The sequence below is a fragment of the Nansenia antarctica genome (genome assembly GCF_963989245.1).
Source record: "Nansenia antarctica genome assembly, chromosome: 15".
NCBI classification, from domain to species: domain Eukaryota; kingdom Metazoa; phylum Chordata; class Actinopteri; order Argentiniformes; family Microstomatidae; genus Nansenia; species Nansenia antarctica.
Window position 1 is genome coordinate 7,564,356 of NC_137685.1, and position 13,671 is coordinate 7,578,026.

The following is a 13,671-nucleotide window of genomic DNA, read 5'->3' on the forward strand; positions in this document are numbered from 1 at the left end:
GAGGCTCTGCTCTATCGACGGCAGAATGTACTTCTCCCTGCATACAAACTCGTTCAAGCCGGTCAGATCCACACATAGACGCACTGATTTACCGTCCTTTTTGGGGACGACCACCATGGCGGCGCACCAGTCGGTTGGCTCTTCCACGCGGCTGATGACACCCAGGTTCTCCATGCGCTGGAGCTCATCTTTGACTTTCCCCATCATAGGCAGCGGAATCCTCCTGGGGGTTTTCAAGGAAAATGGCACAGCACCCGGTTTGAGTTTTATGGTGTATGCTTGTTGTACCTCACCCAGGCCACTGCACAGCTTGGGGTAGGTCGTCTTGAGGGTCTCCATGTCTATGCTGTTGACACGGAGGAGTAAGCCCAGGGCTACGATGGCTGGCCTCCCAAGCAAAGGCGTGCTCAGGTTATTCACCACATAGACCTTCTCCGTGGTCTGCTTGCCTCCTCTCCCCAGCTGCAGCTTGGTGAACCCTGCCACGTCCAGCAGCATTCGTCCTGGACCAAACAAAGGTTTCTCTGCTTTGTGGAGAATGGGTGGCTGTGTGTTAGAAAACATGTTAGCAAAAACAGCCTGTGACACAACAGTGACATCGGCTCCAGTATCGAGCTTGAAGGTGACCTGTTTTCCCATCACTTCTATTTCTACAATCCATGGATCAGCCTCTGACGTCACAGAACCAAGGAACCAGCCCTCCACCTCTTCTTCAATACCGTGCACAGCTTTACCTGCAAGGCACACACGCTTGTAGTGACCCATTTTTCCACAGGAGTGACACTTCACCTCGTTGGCAGGACACTCCAGCTTGGGGTGTGGCGCGCCACCACATTTGTAGCACTGGGAGCTGCTCTGGCTGCTGTGTGCCTTTGCTCCAAAGCTCTTATACATGTTAGGTTTGGGCTTTTCCTTTGGCCTCCCTTTAAACACTCTGTCTACAGAGCTGACGTCCATCTGCACTGCACTACTGCTGCTGTCACTCCTCAGTGTGCTTTGCTGCTTTTTGATCTCCTCTGATTGTCTCGCCATGTTGATAGCTTTTCCTAAGTCCAAGTCTTTTTCCATTTGCATGCGTTCTGAGAGCCGCAAGTCTGCCAGCCCTACCACTAACCTATCCCTGATCAGTTCATCATGCAATTGTCCATAATTGCAGTGCTCTGCCAATGCATACAAGGCAGTGACAAATGCATCCACGGTCTCATTTGCTTCCTGTTTGCGCATGTTAAATCGCGCACGTTCGTACACTGTAACCAGGGAGTAGCTGAAAAGGACTGTATAATTTAGGAAGGGGCTGGTTATCTAACTAATGGAGCTAAATAGGCAGTATAGGAGGATACAGGCAGGGGGCGCCAGCAAACCGTCAGACTAGCAGTTAATGTCGTTAGCATTAGCAAGGGAACTAGCATTAGCATTAGCCTTCAAACAACTAGCATTAGCATTGGAGCTACAAACAACTAGCATTAGCATTGGAGCTACAAACAACTAACACACGGTATTACATATGAACAACACATTTATTACACAAATGATGTATCCATCCCCAAATACACATTCCCTCCCGGCCGGCCACACACACTCTCAATCACTCACTGATAGTCTCTGGCCTGAACAGGCTTATAGTCCAGTGGCGTGGTGCGCGTTGAGGCCTGGTCGAATGGCATGTGCGTCGATGAAGTGGTCCGCGTCGAAGCTCCGCTGGAGTCTGTGTTCGCTCGTGGAGGCGACGATTAATGTCCAGCTGGCGTCCCGCTTGGTCCAACGTTGAACACAACTAAAACGGGCTACACTGGTACACTCAATAATCGCTTTTCCTGGCGTCTTCAGTTGCTGCACGGTGTGCGCGCTGCTGAATCCGCCATCTTCGATTGACTTCGTTGCTTTCTCTCGTTCTGCTTCTCTCTCGTTCTGCTGCTCACCACACACTCTGACTCGCGGACTACCTCCGTCTCTTATATAGGCACCACCGAACCTAACATCCGGGTCACGGGCACACCCCGGATATACTACGTCATCAACATATACATAAACAGTACAATAATAATACATACACTTCACAAACGTATATGAATAGTATAGAAAATAACAAAGTAACTAACTGGGGCAGAAGGGCTGATTTCGGGGAAACTAAAACTGGCTCTAAACTGTGGGCCTTCACAACAGCCGCCCCATGAAACCCTCGGTTTCAGTTAACTAAGAAGGCACACTGGCTAGGCTGCTCTAGCAGCGTGAAGTAGGAGGTGATAGTGTCGACCACTCTGCCTGTCTGCCAGGCGGCGCGCGGAAGGGACTGGTCGATCCCCAGTACCACGGCACCTTCGCACATCTTGTCTCTCTCCCTCAGCAGAATCTTCTGCTTCTCCTCCTTCTCCAGGGCGCGGATGTGCTCCTCGAAGCAGATCAGAGCGTCTTCCTTGTCCATGTTCTCCAGCGCCTCGTACTCAACGAAGGTGGGGTTGTCCAGCAGGTACTGCTGGGCCTCGGACCAGGTGGTGCAGTGGGTGACGTTGGCCATGTTGTCCAGAATGCTCGTCAGCGCCTCACAGTTCCTCTTCCTGAGCTGCTTGGCTTGTTCCTTCTCCTTCTTAGCCTTGTAGGCCTTAAACGCTTTCTTCTTCTCACTCAGCTTGGGCAGGGCGCTGTAGAGTGGGTCGTTGATGATCATTCTCATGGCTTGCTCCCATGACTCGTTGGATGAAACACCCTTCTCCTTCAGAAGCTCTTGGAAGGCCTGCTTGGCCTCCTCTTTTGGGTTCCACTTGTACGTTCTCTTCGCCAACTCCGGCCTTTCCTCCTTGGAGGCGTCTACCATACGGGCTGAGACTTCCATGGCTGACGTGTACTCGACGGAGTTGACGGGTGCGTCAATGCTGACCTCGGCCACGTGAGGGTGCATGGCCACCTGCAGGTGTTCCTCGGCAACAGCTGTTGCCGCCATGGCACGGTAGCGCCACCACCGGGACTCCTTAGTCTGGGAGTTGTAGTAGTAAGGCTTCCCATCCAGAGACTTATGCTCTGTCCACAGAGACTTCTTCCTCGGTTGGTCATCCTGTGGTGAACCATTTGTGGTACTAACTGTTCCAGGTGCACTGGCAGCAATAGATTCCACTCCAGGCGGTCCGGTTGGTTGGTTTGCTTCTTCGGTTCGGACATGGAGGGATGACGTAGCTCTCCCGTCCCTCTCTCTCCACTCGGTAGCGCCTTGGAGGGCCCACCCAAGCGCCGTCTTAACAGCCATCGGGCAGCCTCGTGGTCCTCTCAGCGGAGGACGGAGCGACACGATCAGTTCAGCGTTGTCCGAGCCGATGAGAAGGGTTGGCTCCGCTCCTTCTATCGGATGTAGGTCTACTCCCCGTAGGTGGGGATATCTTGCGCGTAACCTCTCCAGGGGGTAGTCGTAGCGGGAGAGCGCTAGCTGGTCGGCGGTGAAGACATTCTGAAGCCGATGTCTATCCGACGGCCGCCCCGCCGGGGAGATAGAGAAGTTGATTCTCGCCCCGGTGACCTCTTTAAGGTCGCGACGTATCGTGCGCAGAGTCAGCTTCTCCGCAGTCCCTTGGAGCCCCAACTGGCGCACTGCCCCCTGGAGAAGGATGGTCCGTTCCAACCCGTCGTCTAGAACGGCGTACGTGTCGTACACAGCGTTGTTGTGGTGAAGTCGGACCTTCACCACCTTCAGTAGAACCTTGGAGCCGCTGCTCTGTGGCGAGTCTAGGTAGTAGACAGGGGTTTCCTCTTCCGGTGCGCGACCGGACCTAGGGCTTCTGTTGCCCTCCGTGGACCTGGCGAGGGAGACCTCGTGTAGGATGTGGAGGTGGACCTCCTCACAGCGGTTGCACTTCCTCCTCAAGGTGCAGTTCTTCGCCAGATGGTCGCGCCCACAGTTCCAGCACCTCTGGTTCTTCTCGAGCCACCTCTGCTTGGCCTCGGTACTCAGGTTGTTGAAGTCACTGCACTCATTGAGCCAGTGCTCGCTGGTGCAGTACGGACATGGCGGTGGACCTCTCCGTCCCTTTGGAGGGGTTTGAGAGGAATCCTTTCCCTCAGGTCGGGTGGTCCTCTCTCTCCGAGGCTCCTCCTCCGTGTGCAGCACTCCTACTGGGCGTCCTCTGTTCGAGCTCGGCCCGTCCCAGCGGTCTCCCTTCTCCCTCTCCTTCTTCGGCTCAGCGTAACCCATGGCGTCTACGTTGGTGTCATGCACTTCCTCCAGTAGGAACTCCGCGAAGGCAGCCATGCTCAGACCCAACTTCTCGGGGTTACGAACGCGCTGCTGTCGCCGGAACCTCTCCTGCCGGAAGCGTGGGATCTTGCGGAGCAGCCGCTCTACGTTGGAGGTGCTGTTGATCTCGCTGGCGCCAGCTGGGCCCTGCGTCTTCAGCATTCCAACCAAGGTGTGCACGCGGAGCGCGAAGTCATCCAGCGCCCGGTCATCCTTGATGGGGGCCTGCTGTTCGAGGGCTTGCAGTTCAGCAAGGGCGTGGTTCCAGGGACGACCGTAGCGGGCATCCAAGTCAGCGAGCGCTCTGGTGTAAGGTGTCGGTGCGGAGGCATGGGCCAGTACCATGTTGTGGGCTCTGGGGTTCCTCACATGCTGAAGGAGAATCGCATATTTGTAGGACTCTGAGCAGGAGTTGTCCAAGAGCGTGTCTAGGCAGATGCGTAGCTCCACATACTGGCTCCTGTCCTCGTCCTTGAAGAAGGGGAACTTGGGTCCCTCCACCTGGGGGAACATCCTGTAGTGGATCATCGGTGCTGGAGTGACGGTCTGGGTGTCCGGCCTGCATGCATTTTGGTGCACTGGAGGACCTAGGGGTGTGCTACGCTCTTGGGGGATGACTCCCCTCCCGGGCAGCGACGCTGGCTCCCTCTGGGCCGCGTAGCGGTCGGGTCCCTGGTCCTCTTCCTTCCAGGTGGTCAGCTGGGCCTGTAGTTGGACAGTCCTGGCGGGGGTCATGGAGCCATCGGCGGGGGGTTCAGGAGATGGCACTCGAGAGGGCCGTGCGGATGATGCTCTGGAGCTACAGGCCGACGGAGTTCTGCTGATGCACACGTCGCGCATGGTCTGCATCATTTCCTCCATCTTCTCTGCGTGCAGTTGCTCTCTCGCCATCTGCCTCTCCGCCGCGCGTTCCGCCCCCTCCATCTGGAGGCGCTCGCGCTCGTACTGGATGCGTTCCCTCTCTAACGCCTCCTGGCGCTGTCTCTCCGCCGCACGTTCCGCTCCGTTCATCTGCCTCTCCGTCTGGAGGCGGTCGCGCTCCATCTGGAAGCGTTCCCGTTCTAGCGCCTCCTGGCGCTGGAGGCATTCACGTTCTAGCGCCTCCTGGCGCTGTCTCTCCGTCTGGAGGCGGTCGCGCTCCATCTGGAAGCGTTCACGTTCTAGCGCCTCCTGGCGCTGTCTCTCCGCCGCGCGTTCCGCTCCGTTCATCTGGAGGCGTTCGCGTTCTAGCGCCTCCTGGCGCTGGAGGCGTTCACGCTCGAACTGGAGTCGTTCCCGCTCTAACGCCGTCTCGGCCTGTTGGCGCTCCCGCTCTAACGCCATCTCGGCCTGTTGGCGCATATATTCGGACAGCGCGGCACTACTCCCTCTGGAGTGCAGGCTATCCGCCCCAGAGGCAGAACTGCCCACGGAAGCCCTGGACCGGTAGGAAGCCACTGAGCGGCAGGAGCTAGGTCTCGAGCGCGCCGTACTGGGAGGCAGATCGTTAAGGCTGAGGCCCTCCCTCTTCCGCCCGCAGGCGCTGTCGGACCGGGCCTCTCCTTCCTGTTCTTCCGTTTCCACGGCAAAACCCTGCGGTTCTGCCATCTCATCCTCAGGCTGGTGCTCTTTGAGGGCTGTCTCAGTGCTAGCCACCCGCGCGCCGGCGGACACCTCGGCCTCTTCGACCACTGTATCCCGTGGAGTGCGCTCCTCGCTACCACTCGGTGAGCTTTCGAGCTCAAGCTCATACTCCTGTAACCTCGGAGGCAACCGCGGGACTCTCTGTGGTCGTGGCTCTGGCTCAGGGGGCGGAGAAGGGGGGGTAACTGTCTGGTCTGGTTGGCTGCGCTCAGCCATGCTATCACTACACTACCAATCCGGCTCGAAGGACCAAATGTAACCAGGGAGTAGCTGAAAAGGACTGTATAATTTAGGAAGGGGCTGGTTATCTAACTAATGGAGCTAAATAGGCAGTATAGGAGGATACAGGCAGGGGGCGCCAGCAAACCGTCAGACTAGCAGTTAATGTCGTTAGCATTAGCAAGGGAACTAGCATTAGCATTAGCCTTCAAACAACTAGCATTAGCATTGGAGCTACAAACAACTAGCATTAGCATTGGAGCTACAAACAACTAACACACGGTATTACATATGAACAACACATTTATTACACAAATGATGTATCCATCCCCAAATACACATTCCCTCCCGGCCGGCCACACACACTCTCAATCACTCACTGATAGTCTCTGGCCTGAACAGGCTTATAGTCCAGTGGCGTGGTGCGCGTTGAGGCCTGGTCGAATGGCATGTGCGTCGATGAAGTGGTCCGCGTCGAAGCTCCGCTGGAGTCTGTGTTCGCTCGTGGAGGCGACGATTAATGTCCAGCTGGCGTCCCGCTTGGTCCAACGTTGAACACAACTAAAACGGGCTACACTGGTACACTCAATAATCGCTTTTCCTGGCGTCTTCAGATGCTGCACGGTGTGCGCGCTGCTGAATCCGCCATCTTCGATTGACTTCGTTGCTTTCTCTCGTTCTGCTTCTCTCTCGTTCTGCTGCTCACCACACACTCTGACTCGCGGACTACCTCCGTCTCTTATATAGGCACCACCGAACCTAACATCCGGGTCACGGGCACACCCCGGATATACTACGTCATCAACATATACATAAACAGTACAATAATAATACATACACTTCACAAACGTATATGAATAGTATAGAAAATAACAAAGTAACTAACTGGGGCAGAAGGGCTGATTTCGGGGAAACTAAAACTGGCTCTAAACTGTGGGCCTTCACAACATACACAATGTTCTTTTTCACTACAAAGAAGGATTGAAAGCCATCCCTCACTTTACTGTACAGATGCAGGTCTCCCTCGCTGAGTTTCAAACCCCTCAAAACATCGTCGGCCTCATCTCCCATACAATAAATCAAAGTGTTCACCTGATTATCATCAGAGCTGGCGGCTAGATTGCTTGCCTGTCGGAACCTCTCAAATCTCCGTATCCACCTTGTCCACTCGAGCGGCTTAGAAAAATCAAAAGGCTCCGGCGGCTGAATGTTGAACGTCGCATTTGTAGTAGCCATTCTGCTAGCTTCCTCTTCCTCTTGCAGCACGTTGTCGTTAGCCAGCTGCTCGCCTTCAGCATGTAACGTGGAATCGCTCATACAGCCTGTCGATTAGGCACATCTCTGTACTGATTTAGTTCAACAGCACTTCTGACACCATGTCGTGTTTCGTAAGTAAACGCGTGAGACAACTGTTAACAATATACCACGTACTTTATTAACCATCCAGTTCCACCATTCATTCCACTCTGCCCGCTTTCCCACTGCGCATGCTCTCCCCTCTATCCCCAACTCATTCCCATTGGTCTACAGCATAAGCGTCACACCATATATTAACATAACACCACAGCTGGTTTGATCCTTGCTTCAGGAGAGAGTGGTTGACTTCAATGTAATGTTTATCTTCTTGACATTTAACAGAAGCCTTCATGCAAATAAATTTACAATAAACACATCTGTCTAAGTGAATCATCTATCCATCAGTAATCATAAGAAATAATCATCTATGCCAAATCGAGGGTCCAGTTGCAATGGTAGAAGAAGATAATTTACTCGTCAGAAAGGCTTCAAACACCATATCAGTTCTTTGATTAGATTCAACTTTATTGTTATTGCAGAGCACAAGCATCAGACTATGGAGGACCAAGTCTGTCAAAATTAACAATAAATATATAGATAATAAATTAATAATACATATATATGAAAAAATAAATGAATGAATGAATGAATAAATAAATGAATACACACAGTAATATGGAAATAAATAAATACACATTTAAATAAATTAATGTAATCATAAATACATTTATTTATTCTTTGACACATTCATTTATGTATATATGAGACAGGCGTGCGAGACCGGCGCCACACACCACACATCTGCCATATCATACCTCCATCCCACATTATTTATCGTATTTATCATCATATTTTTCAATATAAAACGGAGGTATGATATGGCAGATAGATCTGTTGTGTAGGACTAGATGTTGATATCCCTCAATAGATACATACTTAAGGCACCGATGAGACTCTGTGGTGTTCAAATGAGCGATGGCATCCTTTGGGTTGTCAAGTGGGCGCCCTCCTTCATCAATGTTTCGCCGATAAGCCCACGACACCTCCAGAGGGTTCAGCAGTGAATCCCAGCGTCCCAGGTTCACTCCCTAGATGCCATCAGCTCATTTGAACGCCCGGTGTCGAGTCCTTTCTCTTCATCCACAGCCACTGGCTCCCCTTTTCAGCAGCCCTGGAGAGGTCCTTGACTGCCTGCCGGTGGGCCTTCCCTCGCACTCCCATCTCCCTGAGTAGCCTGGATGTTGAGGTGGCTACGAACCCTCTGCAGCCTACTTCCACTGGGCAGACCTTCGCTGTCCAGCCTTGGTGTTGGGCATCTGCTGCCAGTTCTATATATGGTACATGGCAGTCCCACACGCCCGTCCGAATGTTGAAAAGAAAGAATGTACCGGTATGTGGAAAATAATATATACTGAAATGTGTGAATGAGGGAATAAAAGAAAGAATAAATGTATAAAAGAAAGAATAAATGTATAAATACCGAAATCAATTACATGGAAATGAATAGGGGAATGAATACATCAGGAAATAAATATATACAGAAATGAATGCGTAAAAGAATAAATAAATAAAAAAACATATAAATGTATTTATAATTACATTCATTAATTTATATTTGTATTTATTTATTTCCTTATTACTGTGTGTATTCATTCATTTATTTATTTATTTATTTATTCATTCATTTATTTATCTATATATTTATTGTTAATTTTGACAGACTTGGTTCTCCATATCAGACAACTAAATGCAGTAAAAAGTGTATGTCAGTAGCGGGAATCGAACCCCCATCTTAAAAGATCACTATGATCTGATAGCAGCAGCTAATACCACTCTGCCATCCTGGTTCTTAATTGTAGCAGTATTGCACTTTTTGAATATTTTTTGGTCTTCATAAAGATCAATAAGTATAGCGCTGCGCTGTCATATTCCAGTCTAGTATCTTCTTTTCGACAATCGTCTCTTCTGGGCTGCTTCTATCTCCGGGCGCGCGCCCAAAGTGAGACTTTCCAAAAAGAACTTGCGTGAACATTGATGACACAAGGCTGATTCTCATTTGAGGAATCACTTGAGGCTTGAATCCCAATCGAGAGTTGCTCGAACAAGGCTTTCCTTGTTTTTTAATTGCGAATATACTAATCAACGTACATGGAATACCCCCCTGGACACCCCACTAATACTGCACTCCACAAGTACTGCACCCCACAACTATTGCTGGCACCACATCTGACTACATACAGTACAGTATTGGTGTGTGTTTTGTTTCAGCCCTTACTGACTACTCTGGCACATTTTCACAGGAGGGAGAGGCTAAAACTAACACTGTTGATATCACAATGTTATGGCACAGAAACGGGAGGGAAGCCACCCTGAAGAAGGCAGCTTGCTGCCCAAACACTGAGAGTGTTTCCACTGGGAGTGAGAGTGGAACGTGTGTCTCCTGGCAGAGCAGAGGATGTATCTGCATGCTGCACAGCCAATCACAATACAGCCTTCATTACGTGACCCGCAACTGAACTATGAAGACATTATGGGATCCAGACTGATCTACTCCTCCATATCAAGACTAGTGCACTCCCCTATCACCCCTAGTGTACTCTATAACAACACTTGTGAGCTCTATAAACAACACTAGTGTACTCCTCTATCAACACCATGTACTCCATCTTAAGAGACCATTCCTCCCAATCCAACGTAACATCACTATGTCAACTACATGTGAAACATAATACAGGTCTGTATAAGCCAGCACAAGACGGATTTGCACACCAATGGCAAAAATGCGCTCATACTGTGCGACACTAAGTTGCTCTTTGGAACATGAAAGAGCGAGTGATGAAGTGCTTGTCTGGGAACATGTCAGTCACAAGTAATTAAGCCGCGGTGGTCGCCCCCCACATGTAAGTATCAATTCATAATCCCCTTCTTCACTAACCAGCCCCCGCCCACCCCCCCCCCCCCCCCTCTCTCCGTGGGGTTGCCGTTTCAGCCAAAAACAAAAAGGCCATCCCTCGGGTTGGCGGACAGTGAGTCTGAGGATCAAGGAAGCTTACTTCACTTGTTCACATTGAATCACTGGCATTCCTAGAAGGATTTATTAGCCCGGCAGCGCGGTGAGACAGCATTGGGTATCAGACTGGGCAGCAGTCTGACTGGAGAGGACGGCCGCGGAGAGGACACAGGGTAAGTCTCATCGTCCAGCTCATCCATAGCACCAGGCTTAGTGGTGGAGGTGTTAACTGGAGAGTTGCCGGTCGGTGGTGTGCTTCACAATAGCTGTCCTGCAATAGCTGCGGTGGATTTGGTTAAGTGGGGTTTAGCTGAAACAAAACAACTTGTCCTACTTTGGAAAGTCCCCTGGTTCATATCGCAGTATTGCATATTCTATTGTACATCCTTATTCTAGGATATAATATCCTGTCCAGGGTTTTGTTATTGATTTCACCGTATAATGAATTGATAGTCCACAGTATTTGTGCAAAACTACAAATATTGTAGAGTAAAGCATTTGGAGTAAATGCATCATATTTTATGTGTCATAGCTTACTTATCATAAAAAGGCTTTCTAAATACATTTTTGCATTTTTTCAAATACAATGTTGTTGACCAATAATGAAAGCAAATGTAATTAATCACAAGGTGGAGGTAGAATCGATGTGTCATGAAATTCTGTGGTCTCTTGGAGTGACATCAGCTTTATTTTAAGCTGATGGTCCTTAAGTGTAGTTGACATAAACATGCCTATGCTTACTATGCATATTTCCATATGCTAAAGCACATGCATATGCGTTAGGGGGCGTATACGCAAACAATGACCATCAAATCCACTAAAGGAGCAAGGAGATGAAGGAGTTCAGCTGTTTGAGGTGTTAAGTGTAGAGTACGCAGAACCGTTTAATGTGTTCCTGGTATGACTAGGTCCTTCTTGAATGCGGTTACGTGCAGATGTATCCTAAGTAGATTGAATACAAATATAACACTCTATATTTACTCTATGTAACATAATTGATGCTACTTTGTCCTAGACCAGGGCACTAACTCTAACCCTACTCCGCCCCTGCGACCCAGCCAGGTAGACCCCGTCTACCTGACCGGAGATGCTGGGGGACGCTGAAGTCTTTTAAAATCAGAAACAACTCAGATGCAATTACTGATATGGCAGCACATGGGACATACGGTAGCCTATATCTGCCCATTTGAACAATGTTTCAGACATCTCTAGATCCCCGCTCAGCCCAATTCGCCAACCTTTAGCTATTTGCACATGCCTCATTGACCCCCCCCCCCCCAACCCCCCACACACACACCCCCCGCCTGCCCCAGAGCCGTCACATATCCTCCGGCTTCTGGAACATTCTGTTGGACAGTCCCTTTAATCATTTTAATGATGGAGGTCACCGAGCCGGAGACCAACCCCTTGCTATGGTACTGTATTCCAGCCTTGCCCTCATAAGCAGCTGGGGCTGCATGGGTGTTAGAGTGCACCGCCAGAGATCATAAACCCCACCCCTACTGCGAAGGAGAGTCTTGCTCTAAGTGTCCTGTCAGCGGCCAAGCGCCTCGTTGTCAGCTGCCTGGAGAGCCGGAGGGCAAGGAGCGTTGGGCCTCCAACCTCAGTCACACGTTGCATGTTCATGTTCAGTGGACCTAACATTAGGGCTGTAACTATCAAGGGTTTGGTAATTGGGGGTTTTGGCGATTTCTTTATTGAGAGAATAGTTGAGGTAGGCTATAGGTCATTGCATGTCATATGTCTAGAACCAGAAAATGTTTCCTTCCAGTTTCTTTCCGATTTAAAAAGAAACTTTGCCCAGTTAAGAATATATAATAATGTATAATATAAAAACAAGTGTCATTTTACAGCACTTGTATAAAAACGAGTACAGTTGTGTATCTATATGAGAATGATGTAGTGGGAATTAAATTGGAGGAGGACAGACAAATAAACCTAGTAGTCAAAACACTCCCGTTAAAATGTTTAAGACAGCATTCAGACTTAACAAGATCATTTAAAAAACCAAACGGTTAAAAATCAAAACATTAAATCGTTGAGGAATGAATAGCTGTCTATTTTGAGCAGGTTTTTAGTAAGCCTTACTCATACCATCTCCTGTGATTTATAGACATATCATGACATTTGATGGGTCACATGCATAAAACTATCGTATGACAAGACAGTATGCTGGTGTTCCTGCTGGGGAACCCTAGAACATCACACCACTAATGTAGAACGACTGGTGTTGGATTTCCTCCGACGTAATGAATAGAAACCTTAATATATCTTTATTAGTTAAGAGTCACACATCACTCAGCGGTCAAACCACCAACAGGAGTTCACTGTCCCTCCTGCAATCAGTTTCCAATGACTCCCTGAGGATAATGTCTACAATATCATCATCTACACTAATTCATTATTTAGAGTGTTACCTTCCACCATACAGTCTACATGTGCTATCATCAAACTATGATAACATATATTTACAATTCAAATGAATATGGAAACAACGGGAAAAAAACGCAGGTTGCTACAAAAGTCAGCAGGCTATATACACAACTAGATAGAAGCCTGTCGTTTTCCACATAGTGTCAAGTTTAGAGACAGACAGATATAGTCATGGCCAAAGATATTGGCACCCCTGCACTTCTGTCAGATAATACACCACTTCTCCCAGAAAACTGTTGCAATTACAAATGCTTTGGTATTCATATGTTTATTTATCTTGTTTGCATTGGAACAACACAAAAAAGCATAGAAAAAAAGCCAATTGAAGAATAAGCTCAAATAAGCTCAAATAAAATACAAAATAAAGATAGACCATTAGAAAACATGAAGATAGACATCCACTCTACATTATTATAACATTATCTTAACTTGAATAGCTGCTGACAAACATACTGGGTTTACAAAAGGGATAGGCCTACTTGCATCTACATGCAAATACCTAAATATCAGACTGCATACATGTAGCCTACATGTTCATGAATGAGGAGAACCGATTGTAGTCTACCATAACACTGAACAGTGGAAACCCTAACCCTACTGTAGACTAATCATTAGTTCTTCCCTACACTTCACCACATCACATACGTTGCTCGTACGCTTCCTCACTTCCTCTTTTCCGACCCACGATTTAGACCTCAACATGTGCAGGGACAGCTCGACGTGTCACATTCCTAGCGCAGACAGATCGCCCTGCATCCAGGTGGCAGCCAAGAGGCGAACCACACCGTAAGGGCACCCTAGGGCCACGAGAGACAAACGGAGATATAGCCTGGCACATACACACCCAAGCACACACCTAGCACATACACAC